The 27,736-nt window shown below is 42.7% G+C and overlaps 1 long non-coding RNA gene across 2 annotated transcripts; it reads right to left on the bottom strand.

The window, feature by feature from the left end:
• Window positions 1–27,736, bottom strand: LOC121499429. 2 transcript variants are annotated; one of them, XR_005990126.1, is made up of 5 exons: window positions 27,497–27,736; window positions 26,820–26,957; window positions 21,423–21,561; window positions 12,117–12,351; window positions 1–64 (listed from the first exon to the last, which is right to left on the bottom strand). It is a non-coding gene; the product is annotated as an uncharacterized LOC121499429 (long non-coding RNA). The 2 variants fall into 2 exon arrangements; XR_005990125.1 differs by lacking the exons at window positions 1–64; window positions 12,117–12,351 and adding an exon at window positions 20,079–20,419.

The following is a 27,736-nucleotide window of genomic DNA, read 5'->3' as shown; positions in this document are numbered from 1 at the left end:
CTCGGAAATAGAAATCTCGTGCTAGGCAGCAGGTGGTAAAATCTCGGGCAGGCTGTAAACCCTTCTGAAAAAAAAAAAAAAAAACATAGTCCACTCAGTTTCCTTCTGGGCTTGAGGGGAATTCTCATTCTTGGGCCTGTCTTGCCACGTAAATGAAAAAGTAAAACACCTTCTCTCGACGTGAGATGAATGCCCTTCTCTGTAAAGTCTCCCCAAACATCCTTGGGCCAGAGTCTGCCTTTGGTAAAATGTGACTGCTTATTGATTGAGGGAAGACAAAGGCAAAAGCAAAGCGATGTTGTGAAAGGCAACTTCAGTCTTGTATCAGCCTGTCCTGTAGAGGATCTCGCTATGTCGATACATATAAATAAATCAGAGCTATATGGATCAAATATCTCCAAGCTACCAAAGAGATACTGGTGTGAACATGGATGTGTATAAATAAGAAGTAACTTATTGTTTGACCCAAACAAATACAGTCTCCTAAAATGATGTGAGTTGGGCCACCGGGGTGACTCTGGTGGTTAAGTGTCTGTCTTCCACTCAGGTCTCGATCCCAGGGTCCTGGGATCCAGCCTGGCCTCCCAGTGTCCCACCTTGGGCTCCTTGCTCAGCAGGGAGTCTGCTTCTCCCTCTCCCTCTGCTCTCCCTGCACCCCACCCCCTATGTTCTCTTTCTCTCAAATAAACAAATAAATATCTCAAATAAATAAACAAAATCTTTTAAATAAATAAATATAAAATGATTTGAGTTGATAAGTGAAATGCTTACGTTACAGACACATAGGCATTTAGTTTTTAAAATTCATTCTTTTTCCATTTATTTTTAATTATGCAAATGACATCTAAGTGCATGAACACTGCAGGAAAAAAAATGCACACAGTTCAGGTTTGAAAGCCCACTTGATGTCCTCTCTCTAATTTCTCTGCCTTTCCCTAGAAGTACCTGTTCTCGCAGGAATTGTAGATTCCTCTGGTTCTTTCTCTGGATGTTTACACAGACATAAGTCATTGGGACCTGCCAAGTACTGAGAAGAGGAATGGGACCATGCCACATGTGCTATTCTGTCCTTTACTTTTATTTCTCATAGAGATCTTTCTTTATTCAAAAAATTTAAATGGTTACCCGGACCAGTGGTTTGTAACTGGGCTCCCCAGGGCCCCAAGGGTTCTGTACTGGGGAGAGCGGTAGTCCACACAGGCTGCCCCAAAGAGTAAGGAGGAGCAAACAGAACTGCTCCAGGATTCCCACACCCCTGATCCAGCCAAGGGGCCTCCCATTCCATCTACTTTTCTTTGTGGATTTGTATATAAATTTTATTTTTAAAAAAATGTTTTAAAAAATGTTTAATGTCTTGCTTTGAGAAAGGAGGTCAGAAGAATAGATCTAGTTCGATTCTTTTGTCTTTGCATTCTGCTAAGATATGAGTGGTCCTGAGGAGAGCTAGACATGCTTATTTCACTGGCTTGTTTTTTTCTGGAAGCAATTTTAAGGTGAAGATGGAAAATAACACTGGATTGCCTCCATTTCCCCAATTTGCCCAGTCTTTGGAAGGCTAGCGATGTAGAGGATCAGGAAGGGGAAGAGATGGAAGCAGATGGCCCATTTTCTCTCTTCTTTGTGAAAGGCAATAACTATGTGTTCATCTTGGGTCTTATATATATCACTGTGTATCCAATATTATAGATACCATCCGTGCAACTAGGAAATCACCACCCATGTGCGTCTTCAGTCTTCTCTGAGTTGTCTCTAAGTCCTAGATTCTAGACCTTTCTGTACTCCTGGGTGAATACCCAAAGTCCCTTGAATGGCACACATTGTACTCATATCCAAAAGAATGGAGGCTGGGGGGAATCTGACCAGACAGGCCTGCTCCAGCTTCTGAGAAACCTTTCTGACCAGGTGAGCTGACCATCTGAAAAAATCTTTGGATCAAACAGAAACATAACGAAAACCATTACTAAAATACTGACATATGAGAGGGTCCTAAAAGCAAAGTCTCTCCTCTAAATCAAATGTCTGGTTAGGGGCACCTGGGTGTTTCAGTTGGTTAAGTGTCTGCCTTCGGCTTATGTCTGGAGCCCAGGGTCCTGGGATTGAGTCCTGCTCAGCCGGGAGCCTGCTTCTCCCTCTGCCCCTCCCCCTGCTTCTGCTCTCTCTCTCTCTCTCTCTCTCTCTCTCCCTCTCAAATAAATTAATCTTTAAAAGATTTTTTAAATTAAAAAAAAATTTTTTTTAGTGCTCGCTTCGGCAGTACATATACTAAAAAAAAAAAAAAAAATTAAGTGCCTGGTTACTTGCAAAGGCAAGTGTTTGGAGGACTGTCCAGTAGCTGGAAAACCTAAGCAAGTCATGCAGTTCCTCTAAAGCTCAATGTCCTCCTCCACATAAGGAAGGCAATAACTCTTAATTTCCTAAGGTCATCATAAGGAGTAAAGGAGATGTCTGGATTCTAGCATAGTGCCCAAAACATACTGTCATGAGTTGAATTGTGTCCCTCCAAACAACATATGCTGAAGTCCTAGTCCTGGTGCCTCAGAATGGAACCTTATTTGGAAATGGGGTCTTTCCAGATGTAATTATTACGACAAAGTCATGCTGTCCTTATAAAGAGGGGAGAGTAACACACAGGGAGAGGACAGCCCAGTGATGGGCCAGGCAGAGTTAGAAACGCTGCAGCTATAAACCAAGGAGCAGCAGGGATTGCCAGCAAACCACCAGAAGCTAGGAGGAGGGGGCACAGCCGTGCCAGCACTTTTCCAGACTCCAAAACTATGAGAGACTAACTTTCTGTTATTAAGCCACCTGGTTTTGGTATTTTGTTATGGGAGCCCTGAGGAAATATATATATATATATATATACCCAACATTCAACAAATATCCATGCTGTTATTATAATCCTTTGTTTAAAAGTATATACATACAAGGGCACCTGGTTGGCTCACCCAGTTAAGCAACTGACTTGATCTCAGCTCAGGTGTTGATCTCAGGGTCATGAGTTCAAGCCCTGCCTTGGGCTCCACACTGGGCATAGAATCTACTTAAATAAATAAATAAATAAATAAATAAATAAATAAATAAATATTTAAAGATGTATATACACACACACACACATATATATATATACCTATATGTATATATGTATGTATAGATTCAATACAATCCCAAGGACATTTTTTTGCAGAAACAGGAAAAAAAAAAACCTTAAAATTGATATGGAATCAAGGGACTCTGAACTGCAAAACCAATCTTAAAAAAAATAATAATAATAAAGTTAGAGGCCTCACACTTCCTAACTACAAAATGTATTACAAAGCTACGGTAATAAAATAGTATGGCCCTGACCTAGAGAATACAGAAACCAGTAAAAGAAAACAGAGAACCAGACCTCAAGTATATGGTCAGATGATTTTCAACAAGAGAGCCAAGACCACCCAATACAGAAGTTTCTCCAACAAATGATGTTGGGAAAACTGGATATTCACATACAAAAGAATGAAGACTCTTGCCTTATGCCATATACAAAAATTAACTCAGGCACCTGTGTGGCTCAGTTGGTTAAGCATCTGCCTTCAGCTTAGGTCATGATCTCAGGGACTTGGGATCCAGCCCCAGGTTGGGCTCCCTGTTCAGTGAGGAGCCTGCTTCTCCCTCTTCCTGTCTCCTCCCCACTGCTCATGCTCTGTCTCCCTCTCTCAAATGGGTAAATAAAATCTTAAAAAAAATTAACTCAAAATGGATTAAAGACTTACACATTAAACAGTATACATAAAGCCATGAAACTGCTATAAGAAAACAAAGAGAAAAGTTTCATGACATTGGATTTGGCCATTCTTAGATATGACACCAGAAGCACAGGCAGCAAAAGGAAAAATGGACAAATAGGACAGTATCAAACTTAAAAACTTCTGCACACCAAAGGAAACAATCCATAGAGTGAAAAGGCAGCCTACATAATGGGAAGAAATAATTGCAAATCATATATCTGATATGGGGTTAATAGCCAGAATACATAAAGAATTCTTACAACTCAACAACAAAAACTCATGTAACTCATTTTTAAAAATGGGCAAAGTCTTTGAATAGACATTTCTCTGAAGAAGATATGCAAGTGACCAAAAAGCACATGAAAAGTACTCAACATTACTAGTCATCAAAGAAATGCAAATGAAAACCACAATTAGATATCACCTCATAGCCCTTATGATGGTTCCTACCTAAAAAACAGAATATCACAAGTGTCAGTAAGGATGTAGAGGAAATAGAACCCTCTTGCTCTGTTGGTGGGAATGTACGATGCATAAAATGTTACCACTACGGAAAACAGTATGGAGGTTCTTCCAAAAACTAAAATTAGGATTATCAGGGATGCTTGGATGGCTCAGTCAGTTGAGTGTCCGACTCTCAATTTTGGCTCAAGTCATGATCTCAGGGTTGTGGGATTGAGCCCTGCATCAGGCTCTGTGCTCAGTGGAGAGTCTGCTTAAGATTCTCTCTCTTCCTATCTCTCTGTCAAATAAGTAAATAAATCTTTTTTAAGAAGTAGGATTAGGGCAGACCCGGTGGCTCAGCGGTTTAGTGCCGCCTTCAGTCCAGGGGCTGATCCTGGAGAACTGGGATGGACCCACTTCGGGCTCTCTGCATGGAGCCTGCTTCTCCCTCTGCCTGTGTCTCTGCTTCTCTCTCTCTCTCTCTCTCATGAATAAATAAATAAAATCTTAAAAAAAAAAAGGATTATCATATGATCCAGCTATCCCACTTCTAGGTATATATCCAGAAAAATTGAAAGCAGGATCTCAGAAAGATATTTGCACATCCATGTTCATTGCAGCATTACTCACAATAGCCAAGAAGCAGAAACAATCCTAATGTCTATCAACAATGAATAGATAAGGATGATGTTACAGCCATGCAATGGAATATTATTCAGTCTTTAAAAATGAAGGAAATCCCATGACATGCCACAACATAGATGAACCTTAAGGACGTTATGCTAAGGAAAATATACCAGACTCAAAAGGATAAATACTGTATGATTTCATTTATATGAGGTATCTTGAATAGTCATACTTATAGAAACAGAAAGCAGAATGGTGGTTGCCAGGGGCTAGGGGAAGGGGAAAGAGAGGAGTTGTTTAGTGAGTATAAGGTTTCAGTTTTGCAAGATAAAAAGTTCTAGAGTTCATACAACAATGTGAATATAGCAGCATAACTGAACTGTACACTTAAAATGGTTTAGATGGTAGTTATGTGCTTTTTACCACAAACGTGTGTGTGTGTACATGTATAAAACCAGATACCTATGTTCTGTGAATCTACCATGATTCCTTAGCAATACTCTTTCTGTTTTGTTTTCTTTTTTAAAGATTGTATTTATTTGAGAAAGCCAGAGAGAGAGAGCGTGAGCAGGGTGAGGGGCAGAGGGAGAAGCAGACTCCCCATTGAGCAGGGAGCCTGATGTAGGGCTCAATCTCAGGACCCTGAGGTCATGACCTGAGCTGAAGGCAGATGCTTACCCGACCGAGCCACCCAAGTGCCCCACTTAGCAATACTCTTAAATGTAACAGGTTAAGCAAAAATTACTGGAAGTTTGATGTTTAATTTTTTAACTCAACAAACCAGAATTTTAATAAATAGTAACATGTAGTGTCTAGTGATATGCCTTCAAAAGGTATAAACAAATGTTTTAACACAATCTATCAGGCACTGGTAAAAAGAATAATCTGTGAGAAACTATCCATCCTGACCATGTTTTATTTTTTTATTTTTTTTCTGACCATGTTTTAATGATAATATTAGCTATATTCACTGGAAGCTTACTCTGTTCCAGGCAGTATTCATATTTTTATCCTACCAAATTCTCACACTAACCCTATGACACAGCATAAGATTGAGGCACTGAGTATTGTTGTAATTTGTCCAAGGTCACGAAAGTAATGGACCAAGGCTTGGAACCTAAGTCAACTGACACCAGCATGTACTCTTAGCACCCCAGACTCTGCTGTGTGGAATCATACCCTCTGTCCCTTGCTTCTCTGTGTGTCCACGTAGACAGTCTGATGGGAGCCTGGGTTTAGAGTTATCCATCCACCATCCCCCAGACCAGGGGAGTTGAGAAGAATGATGAGATCAAGTTATCATGTCATCACACGGTGTCCTAATCCAGGGAATCCTGCATCTACTGCTGCCCTGTCTCCCCTTCTCTCCTGGTAGTCCTCCTGGGTGTGTGCCTATGGGACACGCTGGCCTTCCTTCAGAGCCCGGGGAAGGCACAACCACTCGACTAAGGCACCTGACGAAAACGTAGCTCCTGCTGCTTCAGGAGGAGAGGAACGCTGTGCATCAGTGAGCACATTTTCCTATTTGATTTGAACATTCAATTTCATGTGTACGTAGCACATGTCTCATTACACAGGCAACTGAGTTCTGTCAGAAACAAGGTTCCAGAATGCAGTTCCTATTTGTGTAATTCTGTGAAAGAAGTTCCAGAGCTATGTTCCTGCACACATAACCATAAAAATAGCAATATGTGTATATACATATGTATATACATGTATAAGTACAAGGTAACATGTTGTAAATAGAGAAGTGGAATAGGCAATCGTGTGTTTAGAAAAACTGAGAAGTATGGCAGACAGAGCCTGGATTTTAGGGCCAGACTGCTATTCTGGCTTCACCATTTGCTAGTGAGGGGAAGCTCAGGCAAAGTAATCACACACACACACACACACACACACACACACACACACACACACACACTCCTAAACAGTCCCTCTCTGACTACAGGGTAGTGGCGATGAGGTTGCACAAATCCACACTCAGACCTGCAGTCTTCCATCTGTGCTGAACACCTTGCCCAAAGAAAGTGTCACCATTTTACTAACACCTTTCCAAGACACCTTAACCAGAGAGAACCTGATGGTTTTGTCCACCACCGTCTCTACAAGTAGCCCAGCAAAGCAGCTTTCCCTCCCTCCCTGCCCTGTGGCGTCATCCCCTCTCCCACAGAGAGCTTGCTGCAGGCTGATAGGAAAGCCATCCCTGAGAATCGGAGTAGAGCCTGTTTGCAGAACAGCACCACACAGCCCGTGCAAGGGCCCCTTTGAGAAATAGGAAACTGTCAGGAAGGTGGATAGAATAAACCTGATTCCCCATTATTTTTTCAAATAAATGGAGTCCAGTTTGCTTCAGCTATAATCCAGGCATAACATTTATATGAGAACATAAAATACTACAGAGCTGTAAGTAAAACAATATGTGTGTCCCTGAATAATAGTGATACCACTTGCCAGGAAGACTATATTTTGACCAAATAAAAGATGACCTAAATTTGACTCAGTGGGATGGGATTTACTACATGATTGCTTCTTGAAAATAAAGGGATAGAGATAGGGGGATTTTCCTGAGGGTGCAAGGAAACAGACAAGGAGAGTAAGAGAGAAAGGAGATGAAAAGTTATATGACTATGACTTGATTTGAAAGCTCCAATTGTACAAAAAATAAAGGGCATTTAATGTTAACTGTGTAGTGTGTCCCTCCCAAATAAAACCCCATTTTATATCAGACATCCGTATTGCAGAGTCCCAAGTGTGCCGACATCAGGCATAAAGAAGTGAGTTTTCAGCAGTAACAAGGAGACAGTCGTTGTAAACGCTCTGGTTTACAATCCATTCCTCCATGTCTTCTTTCATTCATATGTATGATCACTTAACACAAATACGTGTCGTGGACTTAATATGCAGCAGGCTCTCTGGTTGCACAGGAGTCGGCCCTGCCCTAAGGGAGTCCACAGCCCTGTGGGACCCAGGCCATTTCCATCCAAGGCAGGTAGACCCAAGATGGGAGAAATCTTACCACAGGAGGCCGGGTACCACTGCAGAGCCATGCGCAAGGGGTCTCAAGACCACACAAGGGAGGACATTGAACGACCCAGAAAGACCAAAGTTGGTAACGCTGGAGCTAGGTTCTTTAAAAGGAGGAATAAGTCAGAGAAAAGTGGAAGAGAACAAAGCAGCAAGTCATCATCCAAATCACTGACAGTAACAGGTAAAGCTACATTTGTACAAGCTCTTACAAGGATTGTTACATTTGAATAATGCACATACTGTTCCCAGATGCTTTGGTAAGCAAATGCATTAGTGAGGACTTAGGTACTGAGTGTGATCTAAAGTCAGAGTGGCTCAAACAGGTAAGAATTTTCTTCTTTCTCACATAACAGTCTAGGCTTGAGCCATCCAAAGCTGTCTGGCAGCTACTGGCTCGATGACGAAAGTCCTTCTGATTTGTTGCTCCACCATCTCTTGGATGTTGTAGTCGGCCATCTGGTCCAGAGTGGAGCACCGCTACATCTCAATTCCAGCTGAAGGAAGTGCGGGGGGAGGGGGGGCAAACCAAGAGGAGGATACAACATTCCCCTGTATTAACAATGCTGCCTGGGACAGCACACATCATTTCTCCCCCAAATTCCATTGATCAGAACTTGGTCACATGACTGTACCTGACCACAAAGAAGTTGGAACATAGTCTTTATTCAGGACAGCCATGAACACAGCTAAGACGAAGAAAGGAAAATGGAGACATGAGCTCTCCTCTTCCTCTCATCCCATCTGAAGCAGCCACAGATTTTCAAGGGCTTCCCAGGAAACCACTGGAGAATTTGATACATACCCATATGCACAGGCACACACACAAATATAATACATGGTTAGCCATAAGTCTTTCATTAAAAAAAAAAAATGATAGGGATTCCCTGGGTGGTTCAGCGGTTTAGCACCTGCCTTCAGCCCGGGGTGTGATCCTGGAGTCCCGGGATCGAGTCCCACATCAGGCTCTCTGTATGGAGCCTGCTTCTCCCTCTGCCTGTGTCTCTGCCCCTCTCTCTGTTTCTCATGAATAAATATATAAAGTCTTAAAAAAATAAAATAAAATAATTAAAATAAATGATAAAGACTATAGACCCTTACATCAGAAGATACTATAGACTAGACCCAAGAGTGTGGACAAGAGGTTAAAGTAGGCTCTCTCCACAGGTATATACCTAAGAGCCTGTGCTCACGCAGAGTCTAGGAATCACAGGAAGAGGTGCATGGGATCCCTATCGCCCCTCTCCTGACTTCTTCCCCTGCCACATTCTTCCCCTTATTACTACTTGTTTCATTGAACCAAAACATGATCAAATGCATCGCCCTGGTAATGAGAGCATGCATGAGCATGTCAGGATGTGCAAGCAAGGGTCGAGCTAAAAGTTCTTTTTTTTTTTTTAAAGATTTTATTTATTTATTCATGAGAGACACAGAGAGAGAGAGAGAGAGAGGCAGAGACCCAGGCAGAGGGAGAAGCAGGCTCCATGCAGGGAGCCCTAACATGGGACTCGAACCTGGGTCCCCAGGATCACGCCCTGGGCCAAAGGCAGGCATCAAACCGCTGAGCCACCCGGGCTGCCCTAAAAGTTCTTTATTTACTATCAGATCCCAAAGAACCAGTCTACTCCCAGCTCTATGATCAATGAGTTAAACGAACTTGAGCAAGGTATTTAAGCTTATTTGTGCATCAATTTGCTCATAGAGCAAAAGACTTGCCATAGCTTCTTCATGGCTTCTACAGGGAACCAGCAAAATGGAATGTGTGTGTTTTCTGTTGCTGCATAACAAGCCACCACAATTTTCTGGCTTAAAACAGCATCTACTTATTATCTCATTATTTCTAGAGGTCAGAAGTCTGGACACGGAATAACTATATCCTCTACTCAGGGTCTCACAGGACCAAAATCAAGGTGTCAGCTAGGGCTGTGTACTCATCCGGGGCTTGGTTCTCTTCCAAGCTCACAGATTATTAGCAGTAATTCATTTACTTGTGAGTGTAAGCCTAAGGTCTTCATTTTCCACCCCGCTGTCAAGCCAGGACCACTGTCAGGAGCTAGAGGCTGTCTCACAATTCCTTGCCATGTGGCTCCTGTTGGCCAGCATCGACCCCCACGGGCAGTTCACAACAGAGATGTTTGTTTCTTCCTCTTCTACAACCAGACAGAGAAAAGTCTGCTTTAAAAGGACTTGTATAATTAGGTCAGTCCCCCTGGAAACGTCCCTATCTTAAAGTCAGCTGATGTGGGACTTTAGTTATACCTGCAAAATCTTTTCACAGGATTACCTAGACCAGTGTTTGAGCGAATAACTGAGAGATGGAATATATATACCAAGGGTCAAAATCTTGGACAGCTGTATTAAGATTTTGTCTCTTGGTTCCCAAAGATTAATACCCCTCTCAAATGCAAACATTCATGTCCCACCAAGGTTCCAAAGGGTCTCAACCTACTAAATTATTAGTGGGTTTTTAATAAAAGTAAATCTTGGGGGTGTCTCGGTGGATCAGTTGGTTAAGGGTCTGCCTTTAGCTTGGGTCATGATCTCAGGGTCCTGGGATCAAGCCCCACATTGGTCTCCCTGCTCAGCAGGGAGTCTGCTTCTCCCCCTCCTTCTGCCCCTCCTCCCACTGGTATGCACAATCTCTCTCTCTCTCAAATAAATAAAATCTTTACTATTTTTTAAAAGATTTTATTTATTTATTCATGAGACACACACACACAGAGAGGCAGAGACACAGGCAGAGGGAGAAGCAGGGTCCATGCAGGGAGCACGATGTGGGACTCGATCCCAGGACCCCAGGATCATGACCTGAGCTGAAGGCAGACACTCAACCCCTGAGCCACCCAGGTGTCCCAATCTTTACTATTTAAAAAAAAAAAAATAGTAAACCTTGTTACTTTGTGAATCTAAGTATTCAGCTGTAGCTTTCCTGTTTTTTCCAAGTTTACATCACATACCCTGTGTAATTGACTCCTTTCTCTAATGCAAGCATTCTTGCTATACTTCTTATTCCTACATCTGGTTTTCTCCAAGGATGCTGCAAGGTAGCTCCTCATTCTCTCTACTTTTCCTAAATTGAGTGTGTTCCAAGTTGGCATCTGTTTAAACTGGCTGGGATAACAGACTTTGCTATCTGGGTTGGTTTTTTTTTTTTTCCCTCCCTCTGGCACACTTTCTATTCACCAGGAAGCAAATATGGTATCATGGCAAGAGTAAGGATTTTGGAGTCAGGCGAATATAGATTCAGATTTTCTCTCCAACATTGTTTTTTTTTTAAGTAAGCTTTTATGTCCAACATGGGGTTTGAACTCATAATCCCATGATCAAGAGTCACACGCTCTACCAACTGAGCCAGCCAGGCTCCAACACCAACACCTCTCCAACACCTTTTAACTGAATGTTACTTAGCCTCTCTGAATCTCAACTTCCTCCTCCATACATTTGGGATGCTACCTACCATGCAGGGCTACAGAGAAAATTAAGTGACACAATCTTCATGAGGTTAAATAATACAACTAGGGCACTTGTGGCTCAGTCAGTTAAGTATCTGACTCTTAGTTTCAGCTCAGGTCATGATCTCAGGGTGGTGAGATCGAGTCCCATGTCACTCTTTGAGAGTCTCTGTCCCTCTCCCTCAACCCTTCCCCCAACTTGCTCTCTCTCTCTCTCTCTCTTTCTCCCTCAAGTAAATAAATCTTTTTTTGATGATACATTTGTAGCATATAGCAGCCATGAATCCAGACCTTTCCACTCTTTCCTCTCCTAGCCCACATCATTACCTTCTTCCCTTCTATCCACATCACAGAGAACATGACACAGTGATGAGCCCCGTACAGACAGTGAAAAATAACAGCCTTGTTCATTTCACCCAAACGTATTCCAACATGGTAAGCGGGTTTTGATAACAACCAATCATTTCCATGCAGGGCTATTATGGCAACAATGCTGTCCACTCATTGTTCTGACATCAGTTGTTGTAGTTCGTGTTAAAAATGTGCTTGGATTGTGTTCTCACATACTGTTACATGCTCTAACAATTTATGCTCCCTTGAAAAAAGGGTCTGCTCTTGAAAGTGTTCCTGGTCTCTCCCTTATAGAGATGCTTAGGATAAAAGAAGGATTAATTGGTCAAAAGTAACTGAACCAAAGACCCAAGTTTGCCCAGAGGGAAATGTTAAGGACTGCCTGGCATAAGCAAACACTTTCTGGCAAAGTTCAGAAAGTGCTGAAATAAAAGGGTCAGGAGTCACTTACTTAAGTAAAGGTCTTCAAGGCAAAGTATCAGGAGTCTGGTCCAGCCGTCATCATGAGCTATCATATGTACGACACAGAGACTTAACCTGGGAATTAGTGCCAAAAACGTGATTCCAACTTGGTGATTCTTACAAATGTGATGTTGGTCACATCAGAAAGGTTTCAGAAGCAAGTCTCCTTCACTTAACACTTCTAGGTTCAGACAATCACCAGAACATGGACACAAAGACCACTTCTGGAAGAAAAAAAAGAGAGAGAAAATGGTCAGCTGGGGTCCTCCAGGTTCCCTGTCCATGGCTCAGATGTCTTCCTCATCACGGTGCTATTAACAAAGATAGAGGAAAGGATCATACTTGCACTAAATCCTAAAGGTTAAGACTGAGAGAGTTCATCAGCTCAGGTGAGTCATGCCAAAGTCGAGCCCCCTTCAAGTAAAAAGGCCAATCTATAAATCCTTAGAGATTCAGGAGATGCCAAGAAAGCTACTACTGTATTTGTTCAACATTGTAGGCAGAAAGAAGCATTTGCCAAATGCTTCACAACCATTTTTTTCTGGGAGGTAACTGAACAACGTCTCTCCATTCTGTAAGGAAGCATGCCACGGAGGTGCTTTGGGACTTAGCAGCAAGGTAATGTGAGAAGCCTGGATCCAGCTCCCCCATCAATGCTCCTTGTAGTGAACCACGTTGACTGGTAGCACGAATGCTTCATCTGACATAAAATAAGGACGTAAGTTTAAAATCTGCGCCTAAGCAAAAATGGCCTCAGTGAATTGCAACTTACTTTGCTTCCCACTGTATCACAGAACGATGTGATTGACACCAGGGGTGCTAGTTAGGGTATAGTCACCGTTGCTATAACAAGGGAACCCCACACACAGTGGTATAAACAAAGACAGAATTTTTGTTTTTGTCTCATGTAGTAATAGTCTAGGGCAGCCCGGGTGGCTCAGCAGTTTAGCGCCGCCTTTGGCCCAGGGTGTGATCCTGAAGACCCGGGATTGAGTCCCACGTTGGGCTCCCTGCATGGAGCCTGCTTCTCCCTCTGCCTGTGTCTCTGCCTCTCTCTGTGTGTGTCTCTCATGAATAAATAAATAAAATCTTTGGAGGAAAAAATAGTCTAGAGATAGTTAGGGCAGCTCTGCTATTCTCAATATGTGGCTTCTGTCTTGTGATGGAGGTGTCTACTTCAGGGTCATCTTCCCAACTGGTGGGAAAGGAATGGAGAACAGGGCACAATATCGAAGTTGTACCCTCTCACCTTCTCTCGCACCCCATTGGCCAGAACAGCCACTTGCCTGCACCATGCTGCAAGGGGGGCTAGGATATGTAGTCTCATCAGGCAGCAAAAACTTGGGAGTTGTGGAAGGAAGAGAAGAATGGATATTGGCAGAGAAGTTGTAATCATTGTCTCACTACACTTGAGAAGCCAAGATTTACAATTCTCAGACCCAGTGTTTTCCTCTCCTCTGTCCTAGGTGGAGAAAACATACAGAACCATGTCAACCCTGAAGTGAGTAAGAAGGGATCTGGTATAAGGAGAGAGGCCTGGCATCAGGACCTGGACAAGCTGAGTTCTCGTACCTGCTCTGTCATACATTAGCTAAGAGATCTCAAGCAAGTCATTTAAATTCTGAGCCTCAGCAGCCTCACCTATAAAATTTTAAATGGGGCCAGGAGATAGCTGAGGTCACCTCTAGATTTTACAGGTGATGATGTCAGAATAGACAATATGACAGGGTAGACTGTGTAATATAACACCTATTCTCAAGTTGACCAACAAAAGACCAGAACTCACATCATGACAAGTTTTTGGTCTTAAATGCAATATATAAAATAGGCCTACTTTATGAAAATCATTGCATGATCAAGTATGTAAATGAGTCTCACATGTTTATAAAGATACAGAGATGCATTTCTCCTATACAAACTTCCAGCCACCTTCAATAAGGGAATGAGAATATCTGTATAATTCCAATGGATCACTGTCCAATTTCAGATATAAGCATAAATCACCATGAATATCTCAACAAAGGTTAGTATACGAAGCCTATTAAGTACTTTATTTTTTTTTATTTTTTAAAAGATTTTATTTAAAAAAAAAATAAAAGATTTTATTTATTTGGGAACGTTAGAGAGAGAAAGCATGAGCAGGAGGAGGTGCAGAAGGACAGGGAGACCTCTGGCTGAGCAGTGAGCCCTATGCGGAACTTGATCCCAGGACCCTGGGATGGTGACCTGAGCCAAAGGCAGACACTTACCCAACTGAGCCATCCAGGTGCCCCTATTAAGCACTTTCAACTGCACTCATCTTCATGGTTAGTTCAAATACGTTTTTCATATACTTTCCTCAGTTATGTTCATATAAATATCTCCCATTAGTGTGGAAACGGTGCAAGTCTGGCTTCTGGAAATAGGAGATAACTGAACCAGAATTCCCTATAAAGCCTACTGAACATTTTAAAAATAAATACTCTTACCCATCAACAACTGTCGTCCCTTGAATGCCATTCAAATCTAATTTTATTGAATATAATGGGTGATGAAGCTGATGGTGGTGAGATGTGCCCAACAACGCTATTGTTTTTGTATAAATAGTAAAATGTCTCTGAACTGATTTCTGACTATAAAATTAATGGACATGTTATGTTGCCTTCCAAGGTGACTACTTTTGAAGGTAAAAGCATATACATGTTGTTCTGTTTAATTTGATTACTTTCAGAGCAATCCCGTTGCTTTAGAATTCGATTATAATTACATATTGTGGGAAATGAAAGCTTCCCAAGTGTCATCCAGTTTGCTAAACACTTTTCTGTGGATTTATCATCTCAACTTCATGAAGGTTGAAAAAGTCTATCGCCACCTGCTCTGGCAGTCTGAAAGTTGCCTACCCAACATCCATCTCCCTTTCTTCCTTAGAAGAAGCCCCTGTTTTTATTGTTTTTTGTTTTTTTAAGATTTTATTTATTTATTCATGAGAGACACAGAGAAAGAGAGAGAGAGAGAGAGAGAGAGACAGGAAGAGGGAGAAGCAGGCTCCATGCAGGGAGCCCGACATGGGACTCGATCCTGGGTCTCCAGGATCATGCCCTGGACCAAAGGCAGGCACTAAACCGCTGAGCCACCCAGGGATCCCCAAGAAGCCCCTATGTTATATGAAACTTCACTGTGCCCAGTGAAAGCACTAATTTACCAGCTTACCTTGCAGTGGCCAATGGGATAAAATAAAACAGGAGTGGGTGAGTCAAGCCTGCAGAAAGGGGGACAGGATGATTGTATGTGCCCCTTTGTCCCTTTCTATTTCTCCCTATATTAGGAGTTTGGGTGAGATGGCTGGAGCACCAGCTGCCATCTTGTCATCTATATATGGGAAACGCAAACTAAAGATGGTAGAGGATGAAGATGAAAGAAACCTAGGTCTCTGATAAAATCTTTGAGTTACTATCCCAGCCTATGCCAGTCTACCACCAGATTTATTTTATACAAGAGAAAAATAAACTCATAGGTGACTATGCCACTATTATTTAGGATGTTCTGGTTTGCATTCTTGAACCTAGTCCTAACTGATACACCTTTACTCAATCTTACATGTAAGAGAATTGAACCTGAAGGTAGCTTGTCTAAAGCCCAATAGCTAGACAAATGGAGATCTAGAACTCAAGCTGACATAATCTGACTTCAGAAACTCATACTTCTCAGAGCCTGTATAGACTTTGGCCTACCAATTAAGAAAGAAAGACACTATGTTTGTCCATTCACTTTTATTTAGCCCCCAAACAATAAAATCATAGGAGTGACAGAAAATAGACTCCCTAATTATCTACTGTATTAAGACCATAGATTGCTAGCACATCTGGGTGGCTCAGTGGTTGAGCATCTACCTTTGGCTCAGATTGTGATCCCAGGGTCCTGGGATTGACCCCCTCATCGGGCGCCCCCCAGGGAGCCTGCTTCTACCTCTGCCTGTGTCCCTACCTCTCTGTCTTTCTGTTTCTCATGAATAAATAAATAAAATCTTAAAAAAAAAAAATCTTTAGGGCAGCCCCGGTGGCGCAGAAGTTTAGCACTGCCTGCAGCCCAGGGCGTGATCCTGGAGACCCTGGATCGAGTCCCGCGTCAGGCTCTCTGCATGGAGCCTGCTACTCCCTCTTGCCTGTGTCTCTGCCTCTCATTCTCTGTGTGACTCTATGAATAAATAAGTAATAAATAAATAAATAATCTTTTAAAAATAATAAATAAAAAAAGTTTTAAAGACTATGGATTGCTGAATAATGAAGAATATAATTTATCTGCTGCATAAGTTAATGAAACTGATATAGAGAACAGCACTTAATGGTGAAAGTCAACTCTCCTCCCATACCAGGGTTCAGAAGAGACTATCCAGGAGACTACCCCAACACATCTAGCCCCTATGTGCCCCTCCAAAGGAATGCATGGCTCTGTGCATAAAGCCTTTTTGCCAACCTGGGTCACACCCAGTCTCATGTTATTGTTTCTTTTTGTTGTTGTTGTTAATTTTTTGTTTTATTTATTTGAGGGAGAGCATGAGCAGAGTGGCAAGGGACAGAGGGAGAAGCAGACTCCCCGCTGAGCAGGGAGCCCAAACTGGAGCTCAATCCCAGGATCCTGGGATCACAACTTGAGCTGAAAGCAGATGCTTAGCCAACTGAGCCACCCAGGTGTCCCCTCAGGTATGGTTTCAGTGCCCAATTGAAATGAAATTCTACAGGATCTACCATAATTCATTGGGCTGATGAGAATGAACCCCATTAAAATTAAGGTGTATAATTGCCCAGGAAAAGTGGCCAGATTGCAATGTGGACCATTCTTTCTCCAGAAATACTAGTCACGGATATAGGCCACCACCTAATCACCAAATTTCGTGGCTCCTATCCGGCAGCCCTCTGCCTAGAGTTGTCGCTGTCCAGGTTCTGGCAGCTACTCCTGTACCCCACTCTTTCCAACCCAGGGATCATAGAGGCGACTCACAGGTTATGTATCCTGGCATACTGCACTGTCCCTAACCTTTCCCCTTCATCTTGCCCTGCAATTCCTTTACAAAACTCTCCTTAAATGACCCAGTTGGAGTGTACCCTTCTTTCCCTGCCTGGGCCCTAAAATAACTTTTGAGCAGGTACAAATAGGTATATGGAAGTCTGGAGAGCCCTGGAATGATGGTGATGTGACTTGCAGGAGTTCCAGCAGAACTGTTACCCACCACACAGCAGGGCTAACCACCCAACTTCTCTGCATCTGGACCTCCCCCTTAACGAAACAAAGGGCCTAAATGGCCCTCAGTATCCGTCCAGATATAAGATCATCCTAATCTTCCCTCCTCTGTCTTCCCTGCCCTTCCCCCCACCTTGTTACTATTTATTCTCCTTCCATGCATACAGAGCATCTCTATCCCCACCATCCACACCACACAAATCCCAAGTGTCACTTCAACTGATGATCAAGAATAAATGACAGGGGCGTCTGGGTGGCTCAGTTGGTTGAGCATCTGCCTTTTGGTTTTGGCTCAGTTCATGATCTCAGAGTTGTGAGATCGAGCCCTGCACCAGGCTCCATGCTCAGCAGGGACTGTGCCTGGGGATTTCTCTCCCTCTCCTTCTGTCCCTCCCTACTGTTCATGCTCTTGCTCTCATTCTCTCTAAAATAAGTAAATAATTCTTTAAAAAACAATAATAATAAAAGACAATAAGCTTAGAAAGGAAATAAAGAAATAATTTCTTTTCTCCCCACGCATCTTGATCTTCGAACCACTACAAAATCAGACTCACTAAATTCCATTTAAAATCTTAATATGGATTTAAAACTATTTGGCAATATGGTGACTGGCATACATTACAATTTCATAGTCAAACAGCTCGGGTTAAAATTGCCTTTGAATACTGATGTGCTCAAGGTTAAGGAATTATAAGTAGGTCCTTGGTCAGCTAATTCTAAAACAATCCACCCAGGACTTCTGTTAGCATTTAATCATTGCAAAACGGCAACAAATGCAGAACAATGTTGGAATCTGCTGTCCAGAAAAGAATTCAGCCAATTTATTGTTGTCAACCACTTGTGTAACTTGAGCTTTGGATAGAACAGAGCTCTGAGCCATCTTCCATTTCCAATTATGTAAACCACAAAGTCAGCAGCTCCCAAGAGTAGGCATAAATGTAATCCCCAATTTCCCAACTTAAAGTTGGGTGTATTCTCCAATTACTCAGGTAAAGCTGATCCTCAGAATGGGATGAAAATGAGCACAGGCTAGAGTCTAGAGTCAGACCTTGTTCTGTGCCTTCTGCTCATGGGACCAGGGGCAAGTTTCAGGAGATCCCAGGGCCTCTGTGTCATCATTCATATAGTAAGGAGAAAAATGCATACCTAATCCAATAATTCCACTTCTGGGCATAGACTCAAATGAATTGAAAACAGGTCCTGAGGAGATATTCGTACACCCATAATCATAGCAGCACAATTCTCAATAGCTAAGAGGTGGGAGCACTCAAGGGGGTCCATCAAAGGATGAGCAGATAAGCAAAATGTGATATGTCAGTATAATGGAATATTACTCAGCCTTATAAAGGAAGGCAATCCTGTCACATGCTACAACTGGACATTACACTAAGAGAAACAAGGCAGGCACCAAAGGACAAATAGTATACGATTCTACTTTCATGAGGTCCCTAGAATAGTCAAATTCATAGAGTTGGAAAATAGAGTGGTAGTTGCCAGGGACCGGGAGGAGAGAGGAGGAAAACGTTTTGCAAGAAAAAAAGTTCTGGAGATCTGTTTCACAACAACGTGAATACACTCAACACGACTGAAATGTGCATTTAGAAATGGCCAAAAGTGTAAATTTTTTGTTATGTATTTTTTGCCACATAGAAAAAAAATGGTCACTTCATTTAATCTTTGAGAAAATTAAATGACAAAAGTAAAAAATGCCTGGCACTCAGGAGAGGCTCAATAAATGTGTTCATTCATTCCTTCAAGTAATAGTAGATGCCTCCAATGTGCCAGGCACTGTTCTAGACGTGTGGGGGTACAGCAGTAAACAAAAGCGATGAGGTACTTGCTTTTGTGATCTTGTCTTCTATTAGCCTTCTTTTAGGGCTCATACAATTTATCAATTCTTATCTCTGTGCCTCTCCCCATACTGCCTGAGAAGTCCCTCTCTGCTCAGACCTGAGCTCCTCCTGGCTATTCTTCACCTTCCTCTGATCTTGCTCTGAGTTTTCCTTTCCCTAACAGTCCTGGTACCTGGAGCCTACCCAGGTAGGCTCTTATTCAGTGCTAAGTTATACTGTTTCCTTTCATTCATTTATTCTTTTTTTAAATAATTTTTTAAAGTAAGTTCCACACCCAATATGGGGCTTGAACTTGCAGCCCTGAGATCAAGAGTTGCATGCTTTACTGACTGAGCCATCACAGCACCCCAAATTACACTGCTTTTTAATGCAGATTGAGATTTAATCTTGTTTCCTAACCATGACAGCTCCCTGATGGTCAAGGCCATCTTCATCTGTCCCCTTACCCTCTCTCACCTCATAGGACCTAGCACATTAGTGTTTGCACAAGAATCACACTCCATAGCTTCTTGAATCTTTGGGTGTGATGTGAAACATGCCTTCTTCGTGTCAGGGTGGCACAGCAATCTGTTCACTGCGGCTGTGTCTATAAATTCTTGGTTTCTTAAAAGTATATCTAATTCAATATGCCAAAATAACTTCTATTGGAAATATAATTTATGGGATACAGTTAAATATATATGTTTAAAAGAACATCTGTACTGAATTTTCCCCAAAAATCCAATGAATATTTTATATTTAATCAGCCTCACTGTCAACTGATTTAGGAAAAAAAAAAAAAAAGCTCATATGTCTAGTACCATGTGTAAGAAAGGAAAAATTTCCTCTACCCTCTTAGGTTCTGTGCCTGGGACCTGAAAATTAAACTGACAAAAGGCAGATTCACAGAAGAAAAGGTTTATTTTAGATACACACAAGAGGCCTCACAGAAAAGAAATGGAAACTCCAAAGGAGCTGTTAGTCCTAGACACTTACACACTATTTTTAACAAAGGACAATAAATTGTGGGGAAGTAATTAGACAAGAGAAGTGTGGGGAAATTGGACTTTTAGGGGTGGTAAATTGTGGGAAGGTAAATATATAGCAGAAACTACTGGCAGATGAGAGTTATTTATATTCAGTAAGGTTTGTTATGCAGACTCAAGCAGTGCCTTTTCCAATGATGAGAATCTTCTCTAGTGACTGAGAACTATTGTCCTCTTGCAAATGTGGGACAGGACACCTGTACAAATGAAAATGTATGTTACGTTTACAAAGCAAAATTTATACCCAGCTTTTAGGCAGGAAGGGGGCGGGCAGAGTTTATCACCTCCTGCTCAAAACAATCTTTATGTCAAAGTAGCAATATTGTGGGGTGGCATACTTTGGTACGAGGGGGACCAGGAGTGACAGAAGATTAGGCGAGACAATAAGTCTGTCAATGGATTGAGGAAATGTTCACATAACTGCACAAAGAGTTGTAAACCAAGGGCACCTGGGTGGCTCAGTTGGTTGAGCATCCCACTCTTGATTTTGGTTCAGGTCATGATCTCAGAGTTGTGAGATTAAGCCCTTGCATCAGGCTCTGCACTGGGAGTGGATTCTGCTTAAAATTCTCTCTCTCAGGAAACCTGGGTGGCTCAGTTGGTTAAACATCTGCCTTCAGCTCAGGTCATGATCTCAGGGTCCTGGGATCCAGCCCCACGTTGGGCTCCCTGCTTCTCCCTCTTCCTCTGCTCCTCCCTGCCACTTGTGCACATGCCCCCGCCCCTCTCTCTCTTTCTCTATCTCAAGTAAATAAATAAAATCTTAAAAAAAAAAAAAAAAAAAAAGATTCTCTCTCTCTGCCCACCCCCCACCCCCGTGCACTCTCTCTCTCCCTCTCTTTCTCTCTTAAAAAAAAAGGAGTTGTAAACCATTATGTAAAATTAACTTCCTTCCATTCTTGAAGTTTGGTTTTTGAATGCATATTTATTTTCTTTTTCTGAATCTTCTTGAGGAGGAGGCAAGAACAACTTGACCCATAGTGGTAATGATGCATAACAGCAAAAAATAACTCCAAGGAAACACCTCAGGCATGAATATCCATGTGCAATTATGCAATAAACAATCCTCCATTATCTACGGAAGATACAGACCATATATCTTCAACAAAACAAGAAATTATAAAATCAGTAATAATATTGTCACTTTGAGTAATGTTTCACTACCTAATTCCAGAAAAGGAGAAGTAAATTTGTCCTTACCTTTTGACATTCTCCCTTTCAAAATAGGATGTAGAGAACACTAGGTTGAGAATCAAGACTTGTATTCTCCATCAGTGTTGTCCAATAGGAATCTGTACCGGGAACCATATATGTAATTTTTAAATTCCTGGTAGCCACACTAAAATAAATAAAAAGAAACAAATTAATTTTAGCCTGTTATGTCCAAAATTCATCATTTCTGCATGTAGTGAATTTAATTATTGAGATATTTTCTATTTTTTCATGCATGGCAAAAAAAGATTTTTCAAAATCCAAGTATATTTCACACTTAGAACACATCTCAGTTAGGACTAGCCCCATTGCAAGTGCTCAGTAGCCACATGTGTCTGATGAACTGAACAGCTCTGCTCTAGATTCTGATCTTTTGGGAACGAGCTACATGACCTTGGATTTCACCTCCCTGTTTCTAAGATCCCTCCCATTTAAGCAGACAGGGAGAACTAAACATTCAAATTTCTTTCTAGTTTAAATTCTACTGTGTCCATAACTTGCATACCAGTGGGAAGACAGCCATTCCTCCAATTTCAAATGGAGTCCATGATATTTATTTATGTAAAATTAGTACATACCCATTGTTGAAAATTTGAAAAATACAAAAAAAGTATAAAAGCAAAATAACACAGGGTTGCCCAGCTAGCTCAGTCAGTAGAGCATGGGATTCTTGACCTTGGGGTTGTGAGTTCAAGCCCCACTTGGGGTATAGAGATATCTTAGACATGAAATTTTTTTAAAAGATTTTATTTATTTATTTGAGACAGAGAGAGCATGAGAGCATAAGCAAGGGGAGGGGCAGAGGGAGAAGCAGGCTCCTCACTGAGCAGGGAGCCCGATGGGGGCTTAATATTAGGACCCTGGGATCATGACCTGAGCCAAAGGCAGATGCTGAACCAACTGAGCCACCCACGCGCCCCTTAAACATAAAAATCTTTTTAAAAGTAAATAAAAAATAAAACCTTCTCCAATCTACCCAAGCATATCTACTATTAATACTTTGATGAATTTCCTTCCTGATTTGTTTTTTAACTCAAGGAACAGTTGAAATTTGAAGAAACAATTAGGATATTACTATATCCTCCCTTACATATTTTAGGGATCTCAAAAAAATAAAATAAAATTCACTCAATTTAGATTCTCCCCAAAAGCAAGACAGTTCTTTATGATACATACTTTTTTTCTGTTATTTTTTTTTTCATTGAGATAAAATTGGCATATGGCATACAATCGACATAACATATAATACCCGTGTCTGTTATACGCCTAACATAACTAGGTTGTATGTTAGGTTACGTGCATAACAATATTATAGCATAATGATTTCATACATGTGGGTAAGGCAAAATGATTACCACGAGCCTAACTAGCATCCATCACCACACATAGCTACAATTTTCTTTTCTTGTGATGAGAACTTTTAAGATTTACTCCCTTAAGCAACATATACAATTCAATATCATTAAGTAGAGTCACCACACTGCCCAGGACGGTCCCCAGGACCTCTTCTCTCATAACTGGAAGTTCGAAGTTTCTATCTTTTGACCACCTTCGCTCATGGTACCCATTTGTGTATACTTTTCACATGAAAAGCACTCAGATGATTTTCTCTCAAAATCAGTTCATTATGGGCATCTTTCCCTTATCTCTCCTGTCATTCCTGTCGCCTTTTGTTTATTCCCCTGAATACTATCTTGGGAGTCTTTAGTTTCTGTCTATTTTCTCTCCTCTCTGTCCCCGTCTGTATTCAGGGTCACCCATTTCTGCCTGCCTGCCTGGGGGCCCCCCAAGACTTATTACAGCTGCTGGTCAGGCCCCAGAGGCCAGGCCGGGCCGGGGACGATCTTCTCAGCGGTGCCCGAGTCTCTCGTTAGGATCAAGTAACCAGGCCATCCACCACCCCGCTCGGCCTGGCTATTAAGGGTTGCAATTATTTCGGATGTCACCTCAGGGCAACGGTAAAAATTGTACTCTAAATTGCTTCCGCCAACCTTTCTGAAGTTTCTTTGCTAACCCAGCAATTAGTTAAAACGAAGGCACTAGAATAACCATTGAAGAGTTGGCGTATTTGTCTGTGGGAGTTGTTTGGATTTTAGAGAGGGTTTTACACCCCCTGAAACACCAACCTTCCTTTTTCTTTCCTTTTTCTTTTTCTTTTTTTTTTTTTCCATTTCTAATTCCTTTTGTTCTTTGAGAGGGAAAGGGGTGTGTGTGTGTGTGTGTGTGTGTGTGTGTGTGTGTGTGTGTGTTCTTAATTGTCAAAAGTGCTCAGCCGGAAGAAGACAGGAAATGGAATTAAAGGTGAAATGAGTAGCCACCCCGGCAGCAGGTCGCGTGTAGAGAGGCCCTGTATCTTTTCACATCCTAAACGTGGGCCCAGTGCCACTCCGGCAGCCCCCACCAGGACACCCCCCTGCTCTTTGATATGCTAATCGTGGCTGTGGGTTGGTTGGAGCTGGCAAGAGAGCAGAGGCTTTCAGATGGCTGACACGTTACAAAGCTGCAAACTTCAAAGCCCGGTTTAAAAGGTTCTGTTCTCATCCAGCAAAATAAGTTTGCTTTTTACAATGCCGAAAGAAAATCCCAACAAATTAGGGTGGAATCTTAAACAATGAAGCAGGCCCAAGTCAGGAATAAGGAACCAATCAATGCTATCAACATGGCTTCTATCTGTCCTTAGGATTAATCATTTCCAGATGATAGCATGCATCTGATTAGGTTCCTCTGGCAGCTCTCCCCTCGATCAGGCCCTGTGAAAGGGGAATGAGCCGGGGGCTCCCGGGCTGGAGTCCGAGATTTGGATCCATCAGCAGGTAACGCTCTGCTTTGAACAGGGCCCAGGTGGTTTCTGACAGAAAGGAAGTCAGCAGAGGGAAGGGCTTCAAGAAATGCAACTCCTATCTTTTAGAAACACACGTAGGATTTCCCAGTTCCTCCTAGTTTTTTCAACTCCTGACAAAAATCGAGGTACCTCACCAGGGCGGCCCTTGTATGTTTGTGGAATGCCTAACATCACACCCTACAATGCTACCGTTTTTTTAAACTTTGCTTTTTGGTTCTTGAAGACTATTTTAGTCTTTGTCTTCACCTGCTTGAACCACTATAACAAAATATCATAGATAGGGGAGGGGCTTAAACAAAAATTTATTTTTTGTTTTGTAGCCTGGAAATCCATGATCAAGGTGTCCACGGGATCGGTGTCTGATGGATGAGAGCTTTCCCTCCCGGCCACAGGCAGCCACCATCTTGCTTTGTGCTCAAAGGATTTCATTGTGAGCTGGTGGGGGAGGTGGGGTGGAGGGCAAGGAGAAGTTCTTCTCCTCCTTTTATCAGGACAGTAACCCTACTGGATTAGGGCCACACCCTGAAGACCTCATTTAACTTTAATTACCTCCTTACAAACCCTATTTCCAAATACAGTCACATTGGGGGCAGGGGGGTGGGGAGGGGAGGAGGGCTTATAGGATGTGCCATCCCAAAATATGCCACTTTGGCATAAGGATTATATTAAATGAAAAGCCACTGGGAATCAACAAATGCAGAAAGAAGCCTTCTCAGATCTTCCCTTATCTGACTGAAAAGCAGCAAGTTCCATGAAATAAGATTGCAGTAACTTCCTTCTTCAGGGTGAATTTACTCCCCAAAGGGAAAACCTCAAATCCCTTCTCCATGGGAGGTCAGTGCCCCTGAAGGAGAAGGAAAGAATACTCGTGTATAGACAAACATTATCACAAACTTTCTTATCTCCCATTTGTTCTCTTAAAAACCCATTTGTCACTCCTCAAGAAATCTACTTGTTCTTTCCATAAAAGCCTTTTCTTTCCCACTCCCTTTCCCCTACTAAATTAGGGATAGAAACCTCAAACTTGGACCATTTAACCAGCCAGCTATTCCTTTTGTTAGCTCCACATGCCTGCAAATAATAAAGCTTTTTTTTTTTTCTGTCAATCTGTCCTTTGTCAGCTTAATTCGAAGGCTTCCATTTTGCAGAACAGAAGAGAGCGGAGGAAAATTTCTTCTCCCCTACAGGCTTCATTTTATAAAGTTGGGTTGGCGGTTGGTGGGGGTGGGGAGTGGGCAGAGGCACAATTCAGTCCTTAGCAGTTTTCAAGCTTCCTCAGTTAGCCAAAATCCTGACAGTACCTTTGAAGAATAGACACAGCAAGCTAGGGACAGAACTGTGTCCCCAAAGAGAGAAGGGGAGGAGTGGGAGCTGATGAACTCTGGCCAAGATGGCAGTCCGCCTCACTTCCTCCCTCACAGGTTTACCTGGGGTCTCCACTACCTCCAACCTCAGTAGTTTTCATTTTTATCTTGAAGAGACTTTTTTTTCCCCACAGGTCAATGCCTAGTTGTGTGAGCCTGTGTGAGCTGGCGAGTGGTAGCAAAGGTTGAGAGAAGGTGGTCACTGCTTTGAAGGGTAGTAGAGGGGCCACCCCCAAATCTGTTTCTTTGGCATAAGACTTATTTTGAGATGATAATTCCTGAGAAACTGCAGGAGAATCTCTGAAAACAGAGTAGAATTTAGCCTTTTGTAAGGAACATTTACATTTACAAAGGAACTCATTTGTTTAAGGGTCATCCTCACCTTACCCGGAAGAGAAGCACCGCTCTCAAGCACCAGAAGCCCTAATCCATGGGGAAGACTCCGACTTAAGTCTGCATAACTAAGAACCTTCTCCTTGTTTACCTTGCTTTTCCGGGTAACTTCCTGAAACTGGCCTCCCCACATCCACCCCCACAGCTTTCTTTTGTTTTTAGCTGAAGATTGTATTTAAGGTGATGAGTTGGGGGTGATTTCTGGGAGTTTTATTCAGTTTTCCTGGGTAGCTCCCAGGGATCCCTGTTTTTAAATATCTGTTTTTCCTATTGTTCATCTTTCATCGCTGGGGATCTTGGCCACAGAACTTTCTAGGCTACCCTTCTAAGGGAGAAGGGAAATTCTTTTTCCTTCTCCACAGTTTAAATTTAAACCTAAATTTAGGCTGTCTTCATCCTAGGACTCAACCCATCTGGTGGGCCAGTGGGGCAGCCGTGCCAGGAGTCTATCTGGGAGGAGGGCTGGCACTTCACCCCAGGCAATGCCACGTGGTCCCCATCTCCAGATAGCCTTCAAACCTAGTCCTTGAGGACTAATGCCTGAGTCACAGAAAGAGGAGTAAAAATGAGAACACAAAAGACCTTTTTACTAAACTCTCAGAGACCTTGGGAACCCTGTTTGGGGATAAGAGTATCATAAAGGTGGAGGAAGGGAGAGGCGACCAACAACCTCCACCCACCTGACTCCTCCCACCCCCCTACCCTCGCCCCCTATACACACTCCCATCTATTTGGGGCAGTTCAGAACAGCCCTGCCCTCCAGGGACCCAGCAGCTCCAGAGGTACCAGGGAGCTGCAACTCCAGCGGCTTGGTCTCTGGCCGGCATTGGCTCCAAATGGTGGCACAGGCAGCAGCAGAAATGGCTTCTACCTCCTCCGGGGTCTCATACAGCCAAGAAAAATGGCTATATGCACCAAGATTAGCTGTAAAGAAAAAAATACTGGAAGGAAATACAGCAAAGGGTCTCCTTTCCTATATGGCTAGCAGCCTAAATCACTGCTTCCTTTGAGATTTACAGAAATCTCATTCAATGGCCGCCCCACCCACCCACCCCCACCCCCTATCTAGAAAGAAGTCTGAGCTCCTCCACCAGCTCCAAGAATTCCAGAGGGCTTGGTTCTCAGATCTGCTGTTCCATTTCCTGCCCCACTTTGCTCAGTCCCACTGACATCTCACCTCTCTCAGTTCTCTTCTTCTCCCCACCCTTCCGCCACCACCACCCCCATTTCTTAAAACACCATGGTTGTGGGTGTAACAGACTCCACAGAAGGTGTGAGGAGTTGGAGAGGGGTGGGGCAGAGAAGGGTGCCCATTGCATCACGGCACTTACAATTCCTCCAGCCACCCCCAAGCAGGTGGCTTCTTCCCCCGCCCACATCTGCACAGCCCAGGGCCACCAGGACCTGCCACACCACAGCCCAGCCCTTCCCCCCGCCACCCCTCCAACCCCAGCCCCCCTCACCTCTCCCATCCTCCTCCATCTCCACCCGGAATCACTCCTTCTTAGGCAGAGCACTTTGACTACCGCTGTATCTCCTGGCTCCTTCTACTGGGCCTGCTGGTATGTCATCCTAGAAGCTTCTGTCAGGGTATTTTGCCAAACAAAATGCTATTTACTCCGGAGAGGATCTCTGCCGCTCCCTGAGGGGCTGAAACAGCTGCAGTCAGCTGGGGTTTAAATTAGTATTTTACCTTTACTAGT

This window comes from Vulpes lagopus, chromosome 10 (genome assembly GCF_018345385.1).
Source record: "Vulpes lagopus strain Blue_001 chromosome 10, ASM1834538v1, whole genome shotgun sequence".
In the NCBI taxonomy this organism is placed as follows: domain Eukaryota; kingdom Metazoa; phylum Chordata; class Mammalia; order Carnivora; family Canidae; genus Vulpes; species Vulpes lagopus.
The sequence above is the reverse complement of the archived record's forward strand: the minus strand, read 5'-3'. Positions and strand labels throughout refer to the sequence as shown.